The following is a 19099-nucleotide window of genomic DNA, read 5'->3' on the forward strand; positions in this document are numbered from 1 at the left end:
TATCATCTTTCCGGCCAAGGAATAATATCAATGCGACTGTTTCACTGCATAGTACAGCATGCATGACGGTGAGTTATTGAAAGAAAGTTTCTTATTGACGTCCGACACATTATTTGAAAACTTCGCTAACAAACAACTAATAATTAACAGAATTAAAGGAACTGAACTGCTGCCAAGGATAGAATAATAAAAATGACTGAAGAAGTTTCGGAGCAGTTGAAAGCTAATTTGGATAACCCATACATATATGCAGTATGTTTTGATGAAATCATGAATGTGACCTTACAAACAAGGATAGCTGTTGTTGTTTTTTTTTTTTTTAAGATTTCCTCATGTAAATGTGATGAGGGAGAAATTAGTTTAATTGTTGAGCGTGCAAACTACAACATGAAAGATAATGAAGCTAATGAAGAAAGTGAAGTCCATTCGCAATATTAGTACTTTTGATTTTTATATCTAATAATACATTTTTACATTTGTTTTACGTCGCACCGATACAGATAGTTCTTGTGGCGACAATGGGATAGGCTCAGGAGTGGGAAGGAAACCGCCGTGGCCATAATTGAGATACAGCCCCGCGGAACATGCAATCAAATGTATTTACGAGATATATGTATTATAAATATATAAATGAATCAGTAAATGAATAAATAAATAACATATTATGAAACTAGAAAGGAAGTCACCGGGGGGTGGGGTTCTAGGTTGTAGACATCCCTTAATGGAAAACAACAAGTGGCACAGTCAACAGTGGAGAATAATAAACCAGACTTAAAATGGCACACTACTTGGAAAAGGTTCGCCATCGCTGGCCTAGTGCCTCTTAGGTTTTAAAAGGCTTCATGTAGGAGTGCAAGCAACGCCTCCATTCATCTTGGTATTTTGGGCCATTTACTTAATCTGTTCTTTTTCCACTGAGGCCCAGTAGGTTCTGTACGAGATACCCCCGTTTCATTTGATGTAAGCTGTGCCTTGATGGCAATTTAGTGTAAAGCCGGGTATTACCTTTAATAGGCTTGGGAAACTGAGGGCGGGTCAGCTCTTTGGTATTGGAAATGTGCCTCAGAGAGGCTTGACATTGCTAGGTGGGAGCTAGTGTTCTATGTTATTAAGGGATTTCTGCCCTTTTGTAAATATATGTGGTTATGAGCTGTGAGCTCAAAAATTGTAAAACTTGGGGCTTGAAGCCCAGATTGGTAAATTATCTCTACATCTTGGCTTTTCCTGATCTTGTACCTGATTTGTTAACTTGTTGTTATTGGTCAAACTTTGAAATTCTATGTGAAAATTGTTAAGTTTTGCTATTTTCGAAAATATAACCTTTAATGCAATTTTATTCAATATCTCAGCTTTGTAGTTAGACCCATTCCAGCCCGCACCTTCTTTCACCTCTGCATTCCACGGGTATCCCCGTAATAATAATAATAATAATAATAATAATAATAATAATAATAATAATAATAATAATAATAATAATAATCATAATAATGTCCGCCTCTGTGGTGTAGTGGTTAGCGTGATTAGCTGCCACCCCTGGAGGCCCGGGTTCGATTCCTGGCTCTGCCACGAAGTTTGAAAAGCAGTACGAGGGCTGAAACAGTACCTACTAATACTACAGGCCTCACAGCACGGCTGATGACGTCACAAGGATAGGCAGTCACTCCTGAACGCGCAATGGCACTTCAATGGTTGTTGAACGAATTACTTCGATGATGAGAACTTGTGTGCTTTACAAAACGTTTTCAAAAGATGCTCTTTCAGGTTATTAAAGCATATTGGTAATACATTTATTTCAGTTGTACCGAGACCAATTAAAGCAGAAGAAAGACGGAGAGTAGGCGCACTCCGTTTTCTGGAAATATGGTAAAACAGGGCCTCTCAAACGCCCAAACTCTCACGCGTGCAGAGCGAGGTGCATAGGCTCTGTGCACTGTGCATCGGTGCGCTTCGCCTCAACTCGGCTTGACTCGGATAGTGTAGTGAGCTGAGAGCGACGAAGCGTGTGGTGGTAGGCGACGTGTTTATCAGTGAAATAGACAAGCGCACGACAACATAATAATGGAGCAACCTGTTTCGAAGAAAGCAAAGACTTCCGAAAGTCCATTTCAATCGAACTGGGAACTTTCGTATTTTTTTTTTGTTTGTTTGTCGTGACGATAACGCCAAATGCTTAATCTGTGGGACGATAATTACGTGCGTAAGAAAATCATCTATTGAAAGACACTACAACAGACTACATTCGGAAAATTATTGTGAAATCATAGGAGACGTCAGAGAGAAAGAATTAAGGAAGTTGAAACAGCTTGAAGAAGAGCATTCTATATCCACAAATGAGTTTTGTTCCAGTACTGTAGCATTTTCATTTTGGTTACGGGTTCTGCATTTTTTTAAAATTATGTTTACATTCCTCTCAAACATGTATGTGTATTTCTAATTCACTTTTTTAATTTTTTTAATAACACTGGTAACCTTGTCCCATACAACTGTGCGTCTCCGCTCACCACACGTAAACATTTTGCAGTGGGGGAGAAACAGCAGTGAAGGTGAGGAACGCGGAGACAGGCCGAACGGGGTGACAGGTGTAGGGAGAGAGGAGTGGGGGGTCTGCACTCTGGTCAACCAAGCGAAGTCGTCTTTTGCACCGTGCACAGTGCATGCACCACGCGCATGCACCCTGAGAGGCCCTGTGGTAAAAGTTCAGATTGATAGTAAATAGCAACAAGGGGTTTTAATTTGATTGTTACTATTTTTAGTTAATAATAATTTTATGACCCTTGGTGATTATTAATTAACCTACGTTTTATTCATGAAGAATCAGTTAACATTTTACTGGAAAATAAAATAATTATATTAATTAATAATTCAGGTCCTTCGTAAATACTACTAATTAGAAGCCAAAGTAAACTGGAATTTCGTCCCATTTAAGACTCTTTAACGTGCCGGAAACCTTCCTTTACTTCTTATTTAGAACATTTTATTTTTACTACTTTGGTAAATATTTCTGTGTTAGTGCTGACTTAGAAACAAATCGGAGATTATGCATAATGGAAATAATTAGTTACAAATGGGAAACAGAATACAAAGGAGGGAATGATTCACAGAGGATGATGAAATTATGCCGGAATTCATAACAGGAAATACAACAATTTAACAATAATAACAAAGTTTTAGTTAAATAACTTAATTCTTCTGTATAAACATTACATCAATACAAATTTCTGAACTGTTAATTCTTAATCAAGGGAATTTTCTCATGGAAACTTGTTAAAACTAGATTTAGATGAAATTAAACCCTCAAAATTTTCAATGTTTAATAAATCCACAAACATTACTGAAAATCCACTGAAATTTTCCTTAAGTCTTCCAGTGAAATAATCTGACATTTGTCCCAGATGTTCAGTATTTCTTTTCTCCATTACTAGCAAGATACAGTAATTTACTCAATTTTTGACTTTTCAAGTAAAACCATGTCAATCACATTCCGTTAATGTAAAAGCTCTCTTTCTCTCCAACACCCTGGTTTAAACATATTTTGCTCAAATTGCAAGAAAACTGTTAAATATGTTTTTATGGAAGCCAATTTAACTTAAAAACTGGCATAACATAGGAAAAATTCTAAGCATAAGAAATCTAAAAATTCCAATTAGTGTATATTTTGCTCAAATTGCAAGAAAGATGTTACATTGTTTTTGGAAGACAAATTAGGCTAACTAAGAAACTAGCATAATATGTAAAAATGTTCTTAGAGTAAGAAATTTAAAATTTCAAATAAGTGCATATTTTGCTCAAATTACAAGAATTTTTTTAAATATATTTTATTGAAGACAAATTAACTTAGAAACTAGTATACAATTAGGATGGTGGAAGAAAAGCCTTTTATGGCAACAGACTAACTTTGAAAGAGTGAATCAACTTCAATACACTCATATTCTGAGTACATAGGCTCAATATTATCACAAAATTAGAGCCCAGAAATGTCTGATTAAATTCATATTACATGAAAATACTGATACTGAATTATGTACTCTTAAACTCAAAATGTCAAAAATTAAAAGTATCTATTTGGAAATATTTTAAGAATGTTTGAAAAATATTTTTTCATTGCCAATAGAAATATCCAAAAGGTTTGGAGTATATCTTTTAAAGAAATAATTAACAGCATACATCGTAATATGGAAAGAAAGCCAATCATTAAGTGAGGTATTTCATTTCTGAAGGCTGCACCTTTGATACCACCAGTCTCCAATTTGTATTGTTCTAAAATTTCCACATAATTCATAGCCCACTCTATGCAAATTCTTACAACTCTTTTGCCTTCATCTCCTTCCCAACACACTATCTTTATTGTTGAAATAATCATGGATCTCTGTAAGATATTAATTCTTAAAATTACAAGACACATTTAAAAGGGTATGCAAGCACCTAATATTTTTCAAGGAAATCCATTAATGAAACTCTGCAAAGATTTAGGTTCATTAAAAACATCATGTGATTTAATTTAGATTTCAACCTGGGCATAGAGCTCGAAAGTGAACTAGTAAGTTCTTCACGAAGGCAGTACTTTAAAAATCATATGATTTTTTCTCCTTTGCAGGAACACATACGTTTTGGTTCTGTTGCCATTGTGATAGCAATGAACACTTTATATTAATTGAAGAACACTTTGAAAATATGACACTTTTTGAATTACACTACACTGCATGTATGAAAATGTCTGAACCAGTTTATCAGTGACTAAAGGGGGGAATATGACGGCATAATAGCCAAGTTTACAGGGTACGCCTACATTACAACATTTCGTCTTTTTACTGTAGAACCACTCTATTACAAGATAATTTAGTACTCTTAACCTATGAGACTGTTAAGTTTCCTCCTCTTTGTATTTATGTGACTCTGGACATTATTAAGTTTCTTAACATAATTGTTAAAGAGTATGTTACATCCTGTTTTTACAATGTAAGAGAGAATTTTCTCATGAGTACCTATGGTCATCTTCAGTAAATGGCAACTCCACAAGAAGTACAACTTCTTTTCTAATCACAAACATTGCCAGTGTTACAACTAAATTTTGCTGTGATGTGTGCTTCATAAACATGTATTCATGCTTCTCAGATACCAAGGTTTTGACAGTCAAGTAAGTGAAAATAATGGCATTAACAACTTCTGGTTTGGGACAATGCAGACACCCCCCCCCCCCTGTCGACACTTTTTATAAGCTCATAATTACCTTGATCATCTGTTAATGATAATGTTCTATCCAAAATGAGTGATGTTTTACAAATTTCACACTTCAACCTTCCGAGAACTGCTCTTACACAATATCCTGACAAATATGTGATAACAGGCAAATATTTCTGAATGGATAAAAGTTGGTCTTCACTGATATCTACAGAGAGATAAGAGGGGCAGTTGGGCATAATTGTTGGCACTGCTCCTGTTTCAGATTAGGTTTCTGAAGGGGTATACAATACTTATTTCCAGTCTTACTGTCATAACAGTCACTATGTCTCAGGATTTGGTCCTCACTGCAGTTCACAGACCTTAAAAAGAAAAAGAGAAAGAAAAGTCTAATTTCTTATGCCAGTACGTTAGAAAACAGTGAGGTAATTAATTAACTACGGATGATCATCTCAGGGTGGGCAGTTAAAATGTGGAACAGGACAGCAACTTGATGTGTGATGTTCAAATTAGGGTGGTCATAGACTCAAATATTATAAATATTCACGTTTATCACGTGGTTCAGTATGAGAGATAATGAATACGGTATAACAAGTGTCCTAGACCTTTAAGTGAAAAGTAAGAGCTCACGGCCTAAAACGAACAGAATTTTCAATATATCGTACTGAGCTTACCTTTGAATTCTGCGTGGCCTGGGAATTGTCTCGGCGTATTGCGTTAACCCATATCTTGCGAACGGAACACCTAAACACCATTCTTCTACGAACTGTAATACACTACACTCAATTTTCAACCATACGCCAGTATTAAACATATTCAGCACAGCATTATTTAGTCACATGTTCCTCAACATAGCAGCCATATTTGATGATAGTCATTACCGGAGTGGTGCCAACATGGAAACTTCAAGTTTTCTCCAGGTGAAGAGGCAGGGAAGGGAAAATAAATTGGTTCGAAGTATATTTAACCGTTTTTATTCATCAATGAACTTCGCTGTTCTTTGTAGTTCATCATAATCACATTTATTTACGATACTGAGCGTGGAAATAATATTCCATACGTGGGGTGAAATCATAGACACTGGCACCTCTACTATACTTAGTTCCTCCTTTCACCGCCAGGGAATCTCTCTCCTTGCTGTTATCTAAACGCTGGGTCGTCGACTGGCCACGTCTGCCTATCCCCGTGACGTCACATTCCTCACGACACATCTGTCGTAAGGCCTGTAGTATTAGTAGGTACTGGCTGGAACCTCGTCCACTCAGCCTCAGGAGGTCAAGTGAGTAGAGGAGGGTTCGATGCCCACATAAGCCATCCTTGAAGTGATTTTCCGTGGTTTCCCACTTCTCCTCCAGGCAAATGCCGGGATGGTACTTAACTTAAGGCCATGGCCGCTTACTTCCCTCTTCCTGGCCTGTCCCTTCCAATCTTATCATCCCCCACAAGGCCCCTGTTCAGCATAGCATGTGAGGCTACCTCAGTGAGGTACTGGTCCTCCTTCCCAGTTCTATCCCCGGCCCAAAGTCTCACTCTCCAGGACACTGCCCTTGAGGCTCTCTGAGTCCGACAGAAAAACCGACACTGGAGAGTAAACAGATTAAGAAGAAGCAGAAAAATAATACAGTAAAATAAAGTACATTACTGAAACATTGTTTTCCTATTGTTTCACCACCACACAAATCATTTGCCGTCTATAGCGCTCTTCCGCATATACGCGTTTAAACCACAGTCCCCTGAAGACCATAACAACGGGGTTTTACTGTAAGTGCACTTTGCAAGTTTGAGAGATGTATTAGAATCCTAAGTAGGCTTCACAAGATAATTACGAAATGTGATTCCATTTTTATAGTAATCAATCGAATTTGACTTTCTGGATATGTCTCTATGAATTATATTTTTTACAATTTGTTTTCCGTCGCACCGACACAGATAGGTCTTATGGCGACGATGGGATAAGAAAGGCCTTGGAGTGGGAAAGAAGCGGCCTTGGCCTTAATTTAGGTACAGCCCCAGCATTTGACTGGTGTGAAAATGGAAAAACCACGGAATATAATCTTCAGGGCTACCGACAGTGGGGCTCGAATCCACTATCTCCCGGATGCAAGCTCACAGCTGCGCACCCTTAACCGCACAGCCAACTCGCCCGGTCTCTCCATGAATCAATGACGACAATCTACAAAGGAGAAAGCCGGAGAACTTTTCATTAGGAATTTCTTTCTTCATGGAACTGTAAAGTGAAGGGGCGTAGCAATTTGGGGGAGGGGTTACTGAGGGTTAAACTAAAATAAGCAAGAACAGTCAATAAATAACAAACTAAATAAACATTCAAACGTATATAATTCTAAAATAAACAGATCTGTTGAAACTATTTCCTAAAGAAGCCTCGGAAGTTGGATTTTAGATTGTAAAGTGAACTTACCCTTCGCTGTAAAACTGGTTACCTTGATCATATTGTGCTTGTTTTGTATTATAATGTAAGATTCTGTCCTGTACTGGGATCTGAATATCAACATAATTCATTTTAACGGTGTCTTTATAATGACAGTCATGCATGCGAGCGCCACACATGCAGAAGCACCTTCATTATGCTCTACCAAAATTTTGTAACTATAACCCGACCCCCGCATCGGCCAATCCTGGCTACGCTACTGGTAGAGTGGCCAGGTTTCATTGTTAGGCTTGCGACTCCTTTAAAATAATGGCTTCCTTAGAGGCCTGATGCAGGCCTGTAGACGACCTGCGCGTCAGAGAGAATGGGGCCCTACATAATATGAATTTTAATGAATGAAGACGACACAAACAGTTACCTCCCGAGGCAGTTGAATTAAGCCATTAAGGTTGAAATCCTCGACCCGGCCGGGAATCAAATCTGTAACCCCTTGGACCAAAGGCTAGCATACTAACCATTAAGCCACGGAGCCGGACTTAAAATAACAATCATCACCATTGTTATATTACCCATAGTGTTACCAGTTCTTCATTCGGCAAATTGGGAAAAAGAACAGGAAGGAATGCTATCAACCACTTCACAACTCGAAGTGTAGCGAGCTTTATCCTTACCCCGAGGTCTCGGGTTCATTCCCGGCCACGTCAGAGATTATTGCCTGGGTTTGAAGGCTGGTTCGACGTCAACTCTGCCTACATAAAAACATTTGTTTCCTTTACAATCTGCTTTATTTTGACGATGGGACAGGAAAGGCCTAGGAGTGGGAACGAAGCGGCCGTGGCCTTGATTAATGTACAGCCCCAGCATTTGCCTAGTGTGAAAATGGTAAACTACGGAAAACCATCTTCAGGGCTGCCGACAGTGGGGTTCGAACCCACTTTCTCCCGAATGCAAGCTCACAGCTGAGCGCCCCTAACCGCACGGCGGACTCGCTCGGTGTGAAGCAATTGAGGAGCTATCTGACGGTGAGATAGTGGCCCCGATCGAGAAAACTAAGAATAACGGGCGAGAATACTCGTCACGCTGATCACGCGTCACCTCATAATTTGCCCACCTTCGAGCTGAGCAGCGGTCGCTTTTAAGGCCGAGGACCATCACAGCTGTTGCGCTATGGGGTGACGTTTGTTTTGTAGTAGTGTATGAGTGTAATATTATTTCGACCAAGAATTTGGAAGATGCAGACTTAGAAACTAGGATTATCCATGCAGTATTAAGGGGGAAATCTCTCGAGGAACGATGGTCTGAGCCTAAGTAGTCGGGTTGAGCCTGGCTCAGTCAAGTGGTATTTCAAGGTTCCCATATACACCAGTACCGGTATCGTGTCGTTCACGGACAACATTTCCGGTATCTCGATATTTCTGAAAACCGCACAAATAGTTGGGATGTTATAATCAATAGGATTAACATCTGTGGAACAATCAAACTTACCGCGGCAACCGTCAACCTCACGCAGATCTAAACCTTGAGTTCTTATCGCAGGGTCCAGTCGGCTACATCTTTATACTGCATTTATGGCGGAAGTTACACGCGAGGTAATAATCCTGCAACTGTTTTGATGACATTCCTGATAATGCTCTGGAATACGGACGTGAGAGGAAAGAAATGTGGCTGGAAAGGGGAATGAATGCACGAAAATGAGGAAGTAGGATATCATATTGATGTGTCACAGATGTTCGTACTTGAAGCATGACGAATAGACTGACTTTGCAATTGAAGCTGGTTTCAGAAATGAAGTAACAAAAGCAAAACAAAAAAGGTGAGTATTTGTAATCATAAGGATCACACTCGAAATGTCTATTGGGAGTAATAGATTTCAGTACTGAAATTTTTAGGAACGATAGAAGACACCGAATTAAACATGTTTTATAAAACACAACCATAGGTCGGAAACTGATAATTGAGGCACTTTACGACATGATTGAGAATAAGATAATGGTGTGTGGCCTGCGCGTCTATGAGGATGGGGCCCTACCTATGATGAATTATAATGATGACGGCACACACACTCAGCCCCCGAGCCATCCGAATTAACCAATTAAGGTTAAAATCTCCGACCCGGTTGGGACCAAACACGGAACCCCCTGGACCAAAGGCAAGAACACTAACCATTTCGCCATGGAGCCGGACATTGAGAAATAAACAATTGCATTTCAGTTTAAATGCAATTCCTTACAAAATGTGTTCAAAATTGCAGTCGCTTGCTACAATACTAGCCCTGCAATGACATGCCTTATTTTATGCGAGGGCACTCGAAGAGACTGGTGTATGAGATTCCAATTGAATCAGATGAAGAGCTCGTCGCTCGGCTGAATGGGCTAGTAGTGGGAAGGTGGCCTCAGTCTCAATTAAGTTACAGCCTGGTGTGAACATGGGAAACCACGGAATACCATCTTCAGGGCTGCCAACAGTGCGGTTCGAACCCACTATCTTCCGAATGAAAGCTCGCAACTGCGCGACCCTAATTCCTCGGTATATTTGTAACATTTATAGTGCAGTCTATAGGCATTGGAATAGAGAGTTATTTACTGTAGCTGGAGGTGAAGAGAGCAGCCACGAAATATTGCGCAAGCGCGTGTCATATAGTTTTAACTACTTCGAGGAACTGTTGTAGTCTTAGCTAAGCTTGGTTGGGTTCATTTCTTGGAAAACTATGTTAGTATGGTATTTTTTGCTTCGCGATAAGTGACCACACTTCTGATGAACCGAACTTAAAACGTTCGTCACCCATTTTCAAAATAATTGTGTAACATTTCATGTCCTCGTATTTCAGTTCCTGCGAGGTTTGAAGGATGGTCACGTCTTGCAACACATGCTTTAATCAATAAGTTTCTTTCCTGTTCTTGTTTCTTTTTAATAGTGACTTTAGAACATATTTTACAAAAGATCCTAGATACTGAACCATTTAGGTCCTTTGTAGGATACCTGCCTGCCTTACCTATTAACAAATTGGCATGAGATCTTTCCCTTGGGTCGTCTACGGGTTCTTCGTCGCTTGCTTAGGCAAGAGGCGGGTTTAAGTAATTTAAACTTTCTACTAAGTGAGAGGAATCGAGTCAAAGAAAATGTTATTTATTCAAATGATTTAAGATGAGGTCTAAGATACTCATGACATTATTGTCATCACAAAACAATGAACTCTTTCTTGTCCTTAAAAACACACAATAATCGCGATGATGAGAGATACTGGATTTGGGGACTTTAACTCAACTGCCCGAGGGACATTCTTACCAGAAAGCACTGTCTTGAGAGTGAAATAAAGAAATTCTGAAGATCCCTAAGATTGGCTTCCATGTGAGACTGCATGTACCATCATAATGACTCGTGATGATCCAGCCCCCGTAGCACGAGCTCTGAACCCTTGGTATAATTAAGGCAGTCCAATCGGTATGTTCCACACAGTGGTTGTACGGCATGGACCCTTAAACGAATCGATGAGACCTGCGACTATGTCACAAACCGATATCTAACTTTTTGATGTACGTTAAAGTCATTGTGGATGATGACCGCAAGGAAAATGATGCTATAATGGTAGATGGCCCTAATGTAAGTCACTGAGGCTGATGACCCCATGAATATCCAAATTTCTGAGCTGAAGGCTGAGCACAATTAAGTTACAGTAGTTGATGACCAAAGTTTCCACATTAATAAATCCCAGTATATCTGATGCTCAACAAATAAAAGTAAAAAATGATAATAACAACAACAACAACAACAACAACAACAACGCTCACAACACTTGTGACAGTGAAGTCCCTTTGCCATCGGATATATCCCCTTCATCGTCACGTTAATAAGTTGAGGTTTCCCAGCAAATAAAACTAAGATTTCCAGAATACATTTTCATGTTAGTCACTTGGTTTTTATCTAGTTCTCAAAATACGATTTCACTGAATTAAATAACTTACTCTCATAATCCTAATTAACAAAAAATTAATCTACCCCGGACGAATGGTTTCTTTAACATCGCTAAGTATTTAATTAAAGTATTGTTTTATGCTCACACTTTCTTCATCGCTCCTGAAAACATTTACACTGTCCTAATTACCAGTACTATTTATTTATTTCATGACGTTACTCAACAAGCTTACATTATAACACTAACAATTATTAAGAAACTAGCTTGGATAATCCTAACATTAAATCCTATAATCTGCACAAATAAACACACAACGCAAATTAAACAATCCCTGTCACTTTGCTTCGTGACCTTCAAATAAAACTTTGTACACCCTCAAATAATATCAGACAACATCACTACCGATTCTGAAATTTTGACATCCCTGAAGATGGACATTTCCAATCTATCATATCATCGTCTCATTTCCGTCGCTTCAAAAATGAATTCAAGTTTCTACTGAAACGAGTTTCTTTGAAATCTAATTTCAAACGTTTCACTACAGATGACAAAATCTCAGTTACAGTTAGTTTCTGTCTAGCAGTAGGCTGGCGCGACCACCTAACGGCTGGATGGAATAACGGAATACGAGCTCTCACCTCGTTATCGCTAGACACTCATGTGCTAGTCGTATTTTAACTGGCATCAAGTGAAACAACAAACTCGCCACGTTGGCAATTCACATGAAATATTAATCTTGACCCACATAGATTATAGGAAGAGATTTAATTTAAGACGTAACTGAAATATTCTTATCCATCACGGTCCTACGGTTCCACCTGGAATCCTAAGTATGGACTGACCCTATTCCCAACTCAATAAATTACACAAAATAATCCCTCGGATTTCCTACAATGAACATCTCGGCATCAACACTACAGGATTTCAACAACCTGATCTAAAATCCTTCATTCCTCCCCATTTCGCAAGACTTGAAACACTCGTTATCACAAAATCTCTACACGACAATAATATAGAATATTTATCTTGAGTGACCCAAAATTCTGTTACACAAAACACTCTGTGACGACTAACCATCTCTCCCCGCATATCTGGGCTAATGTTTCCAAACCGAAACTCACAACTTGACTTTCAAAATGTTACCGTTATTTTCCTCTCATCAATTCTACACAGATTTCAATAGAGTTTGGAATAGCAATCCCTGTAACAAATTTTCTCGGTCTCGCCTCGTAACTTTCCTTCAATAATATTTACGTCGCCAAACACAACGGCGTGCCTTCATGCCAACACCAACTAAATAACCACGGATTACGCTGACATGAATTTCATCTTTACACCGAACAGAATTTTATGATAAATTAATATCTTAACTTTAGCAAACCACAAATATAGATAATACACGTACGGACATGATACTTTGCTTTAGAATTATATTCGTTTCTCAGCCATCAAATCTACTACTCTACAACACTTACACGCTAGTTTCGCGACTTTCCCGATTATCGTAGAAACATAAAACAAATGACCTTTTGTCATATTTCTCTGATATTTTCACGAAATAAAAGGGTGACCAAAATGCGTCACAGATACACACACAAAAATGGTGACATCATGAAATAAATAAATGCACTTTATGAACGTTGTAATTCATATACCTGTAGTCGTACGTCGTCTACCATCATTACAGACTCACCAGCCTCTCATCTTTTTATTTAGCCATCAAGACAGACAGTGGCTTTACAAAACATATTTTCCTTTTTATTTTTATTTCCATTCATCTGAAAATAATGATAAACAAAAAATGCCCTTCAAACGTTCTCTTGCTTGCGCGGACCGAACACACTTTGCCGAACCACCGACCCGCACACGCAATACTTTAGAATACATCAACTATATTTAGAGCATCAATTGAGATAAATTGCAGGATCGCGGCATTAGAATGACTGACTGTTTGCTGTCCCTGAAGTTATGTGATGATTCCTTACTTGGAATACCGTCGATTACCTTTATCGAAAGAATACTTTGACTGACTGATGTACGTTATGCAACTTTCGGCAACTGCCGACCTCAACCCTACAACACAACAGTTTAAATCGTAGTTCATGGAATGTCTGCGATTCCGTACTTTTAAAACCTGTCTCCACTTGGAGATGATGTTATAGCCACCTTCGGCCAAAGCCCATCTTCCCTTTTGGGACTTAGTCTTCCAAACGCTAGTTAGTAAAGTTATTCTCTGAAGTGCGTGGAGTCGCTTCGAATTCACTGGACACAATGCGAGATTGCAAATGGCGCACCGTTCTCTTATAACATTTAGTCCTCTCTCTCATGCCGTCTGCACTTACCGCCAATAATGTTACAGACACTTTTTCTATCCCATAAAAATATACTGATGGCAGGTCCCGATGAAACACACAGTTGTTTAATTTAGTAGCGGTGTTGATGATAAGCATTTTAGTATTTCTTTTAACCAACTGAATGTTAAATTGCGTTATAAGATAGGCACTATATTTAGTCTATGAAACAGAATTCGAACGACAAATTGACAAATTTCCTTCTGGAGCTATTTAGAGGTCTAAAATCTTTATCATGAATGACCACATTGTTTCACTTACAATTTCCTAACGTTTACTACGTCAGTTTCGTCGCCAACTCTTCTTAACATTTATTTTTTAGTGGAACAAATAGTCCAACATATCCATGCCCCTTTTACACGTGCGAGTGACGTAATTTCTTTAGCGTGAAAATGAGAATAACCACCTGTTCTTCCACGTGCCGTCTCTGGTCAGAGATAAAAATGTAGCTGGAGCTCATGACTTGTAATTTATATGGGACCTCATATAATGATTTTAGGACTCTGGTTCCTTATGACACAAAGGTCATGGATTGAATACATTTATTTGATAGTGTAATACCAGCTTATTGGTTACAAAACTAAAATTTCTGGTATGAGAGCAATTTAATAATTATGTCTTGATTTGGCGAAGGCTACTTTTATATAGGCTATAATCCCTGTACTTGTCTAAGTACGGTATTTGCTTCAACAGTATATGGAAACAAGAGTCTCAGCACAGGAGACAACCCAATTAGGTGGAGCGAGCGTGTTGGCCGTGCCGTTAAAGTCACGTACACTACCGCTCATTAATTTCAATACACCCTGGTTTTGCAGATTTAAAACACAAATCAAACGTTATTTCTCACAAAAGATAATTATATTAACGTACACATATATAATACAATCAAAAACATTATATTTTACTTTCATCAAAGTCTCCTCCTTTAGATTTAATGACTGCCTCACAAACTCGAGGCAAGCGGTCAATCAGTTTTTGTAGGTATCGTGAATCTATATGATTCCACACATCCTTAAGAATATTCCAGAGATGTTCCTTGCTGGATATATTAGCTTCCCTGATATTTCTGTCCACTTCATCCCAGACCATTTCAATGGGATTGCTATCGGGCCTTTGGGACGGCCATACCATATCTTTCAGTACTTTCTGTTTTTCCTTTGATGCAATGTAGTTCGTACAGTATTCTGATCGATGTTTTGGGTCATTGTCCTGTTGTCAAGTGAACCCTCTCCCTATTAAGCGCAATCCACTTGGTACTGCATAATACTGAAGTATGCGGTGGTACTGCTTCTGATCCATACATCCTTCTATTTTCATAATGTCGCCAACTCTATCTCCGGCAAAACATCCCCAAACCATAATAGAACCTCCGCCGTGTTTAACTGTAGGTAGAACACACTGCTAGGATACCCTTTCCCCTACAAATCGGTGAACAAATATTCTCCTTCTGGTTCCAAAAATCTCGAACTTCGATTAATCGGTGAATAACACCTTCGTCTACTTTTCCGATGTCCAATTACAATGTTTTCTAGCCCACTCAAGTCTCTTTTGTTTATTTATGGGCCTTAGAAGGGGTTTTCTTGCTATGACACATCCTTTCAAGCCGGCTTCAATCAATCTCCTTTTTACTGTTGCAACATATATTTTTGTCATATTCATTTCTACCAATTCTGCACGAATTTGGGGCGCTATTTGGAATCTATTTCTCTTACTGGTAATTCTGATATATTTATCATCACTTTTAGTGGTTTTACGAGGTCGTCCTGGTCGTGGTATGTCCTTATTGCTACCTGTTGTCTTCTGGCGGTGAAGGGTGTATACGGTGTACTGCATTCTCCTATAGACGCACTACACTGTTTCGCAATTTGGCGAATAGATAAACCTGCTTGGCTAATTGCTACAATTGCAGCATGTTTTTCTATGGATATATACACTCGTGGAGCCATACTAGCGATGTGCACACTTCAACTGTCACGAAGGAACTCACATGCAGGAACCACATGTTATGTATCGTAGCAATGTTTGCCGTTCGCTGCAGATATCACATCACTACAGGGAACAACACAGATGCACCAAATTCGGCGTCCGTCGGCAAATAGGTAAACAAACATATCCGATAGGTACACAACGTTTATGTACACAACATTGGTCGTTGGGTACTATTGTATCTCGATGACCACAAACAAAAATCATGTCATGTGTACAACTGTTGTACTATTCCTTTGCTTCCTCAACCGTACCCACGGTATTAGACCTTATCTACAGAGAACGAGGTGTCAGTTATTGGGTGTATTGAAATTAATGAGCGGTAGTGTAGCTGTTAGCTTCCATTCAGGAAAAGGGGGTTCAAACCCCACTGTCTGCAGCCATAAAGATGGTTTTCCGTTATTTCCCATTTTCACATCAGGTGAATGCTGACGCTGTAGCTTAATTAAGACCACGGCCACTAACTTCCAAATCCTAGCCCTTTCCTATCCTTGCATCGCCGAAAAATTTCTATGTCAAACCACTAGGAAAAAAGAAAGAAATAGATGACTGGCGCCACTACATGACAGCTCACTGAACTTCACCGTCGGCTCCTTATTCTCTTTTACCTAAACGCTGCTTCAATTGCCCAAAACGATGGGTATCAGTCGATGCCCAGTACATCCCAATCCTAGCGCCATAGTAATACTCCTGAGCGAGGCCCTATGTTATCGCCAGGGTTAGGATTTTAGGTGCGTATTTTTACTCTTATGGTAAATTAAAGCTTTTCGAAAATATACCACACTGTGAGATTTTCTCTCTAGTTGAGAAAGAAGGCATTTTTCTGGCACCTTTTTTTCCTGTTTCGGCACTTTCAAGTCTTTTTTCTTAACGCTGCCCATAATCACATTTTCCCCTCTTTTCCCATTTTTTCTTATACTGTAGCTTTTCAATAATCTTCTAGAGTGCATTTTATAATTTATAAAGATATATTCGTGAGTTTCATTCCATTTTAATTCCAGTAAACGCAAGACCGAAGGCACACCTGCAAGAATGGAAAATAATATTGTGTATGCGCAAATCCTCTTTCTCTCACTTTACCGAGATAAGTAGCTCGCTACAATCGAAATATGTATTTCATTTCGTGAACACCTGCAACAATGGAAAATAATATTGTGTATGCACAAATTCTCTTTCTCTCACTTCCATCTCCTTAAATTTACCGGAATCAGTAGTCTGTTGAACGTGATTGTATTACTAGATTTTGCCACGTCGAAGGTGTCCGGGGTCCAATTGTTTTCTCTCTACCTCAGGAATTCAAACAATATTCCGTTAAAGCAGATAGAACTGTAATGTGGTGTAGAATTTGAGATTCAGGAATTTCGTTAGATGAAAAATACCAGTTAGACCGCATCAAACAACACATTTCCAGTTCTAAGCGTCAAAAGAACAAGAGTCTTCAAACAAATAACTCGCGACAATCTATATTATGGAATGCATTTGAACAGTGTTCTTCAAACATTCAAAACTTGAAGGAATTCAATATTGATTTGTGTGCTGCTGTTACACACGCGGGAATTGCACTCCATAAGGTAAACCATCCAGCTTTCAAAGGATTCCTTGAAAACACACAAAGATATCAGTGCCCAATGAGAGTACTGTAAGGAAAACTACACTGACTTAGCAAATGTCATGGGATAGCGGAGCACTGATGCGCAGGTGTGTTGTCTGCGCACCACACGCCCCCTGTGCCAGCGGCAGTTGTATAATAGACCTTGTGAGCAGTGGCTGTGCATATGACCGGTGTAACATGGAACGTCGCCGTGAGCTGACACCGTTCGAACGGGGTATGGTGGTCGGTGCCCGACGGATGGGAAGTGCGATTTCGGAAGTGGTGCGGGAATTCGGCTTCACACGATCAACCGTGTCCAGGGTGTATAGTGAATGGTTGAATGCGGGTGTGACCGTCCACAACAGACGAACGAACGGCCGTCCAGCCACCCTCGATGACCGTGACCGGCGACATCTCAGACGGATTGTCAATAGTGACAGATGGGCAACCGTGCAACAAATCACGGCTCAATTCAACACAGGCCGTGCTAGACACGTCTCCCAGTGGACAATCCGTAGAAACATGGGTTCTGTGGGGTATGGGATCCGGCGCTGCACACGGGTGCCACTGTTAACCCAACGTCATCGGGCACAACGACACGCATTTGTCGCCAGTCACCAGAGATGGACACTGGAATAATAGCGTAACGTGAAATGGTCGGACGAATCACGATTTCAACTGCACCATGCCTATGGGAGGCACCGTGTATGGCGCAGACCACATGAAACGATGGATCCCGCCTGCCTCGAAGGGGTGGTCCAGGGCGCTGGTGTCTCTGTTATGGTCTGGGGTGCGTTTTCCTGGTATGGAATGGGCCCCTAGTTGTTCTGGAAGAGACTTTGAATGGTACGCGGTATGTTGAGCTGCTCGGAGACCATCTCGACCCATTTTTGGCCTTCCAGCGCCCATACGGTTCTGCGGTGTATCAAGATGATAACGCGCCACCACATCGCTCCCACGTCGCCCGGGAATTGTTCCAGGAACATGCAGCGGAGGTTCAACCACTGCCATGGCCACCCAGGAGCCCCGATATGTACCCTATCGAGCATATCTGGGATGTCCTGGAACGCAGGCTCCGTGCTATGGATCCTGCGTCCACGAACAGACCAGCATTGGCGGCCGCTCTGCAAACGATTTGGTGTCAGCTGCGTCCAGAGGACTACCAGGGACTAGTCGACTCAATTACACGGCGTCTCAGTGCAGTTTGCAGGGCCAGAGGAGGTCCCACACGCTATTAGGTGACTATCTTATGACATTTGCTAAGTCAGTGTACATAGAGCCTGTTTACCAAGAAACCGTACAAGGATTCAAGGAGAAAGTGACTGGTTGTGATGTGGGAATCATGTTGGATGAAACTACAGATTCAGTGGAACGATACGTTTTGAAAATTTTAATTATCCCCTGTCAGGGTAGAAAGTTAAGCCCATGTTGTCTAAAATGTATGAACTGGAGAAAGATGCCAATACAGTAAAATGCAATCAGTCATGGACTTCTCTCAAAAGCTGTGGCCAAGTGCTATTGCTTTTGAAAAGCTTCTTCTGGTGGTTACGAACCAGGCTCAGTACATTGTTTTCAGCAATTAATCAATTGAAACCTTTGTTCCCTAAGTTAAAGCATGAGACATGTCTAGTCCATGCCTTTCACATAATTTTAGAATCCATAAAGAATGAATACGACATCTCAAATGAATT

This window comes from Anabrus simplex, chromosome 2, assembly GCF_040414725.1.
Source record: "Anabrus simplex isolate iqAnaSimp1 chromosome 2, ASM4041472v1, whole genome shotgun sequence".
Taxonomy (NCBI): domain Eukaryota; kingdom Metazoa; phylum Arthropoda; class Insecta; order Orthoptera; family Tettigoniidae; genus Anabrus; species Anabrus simplex.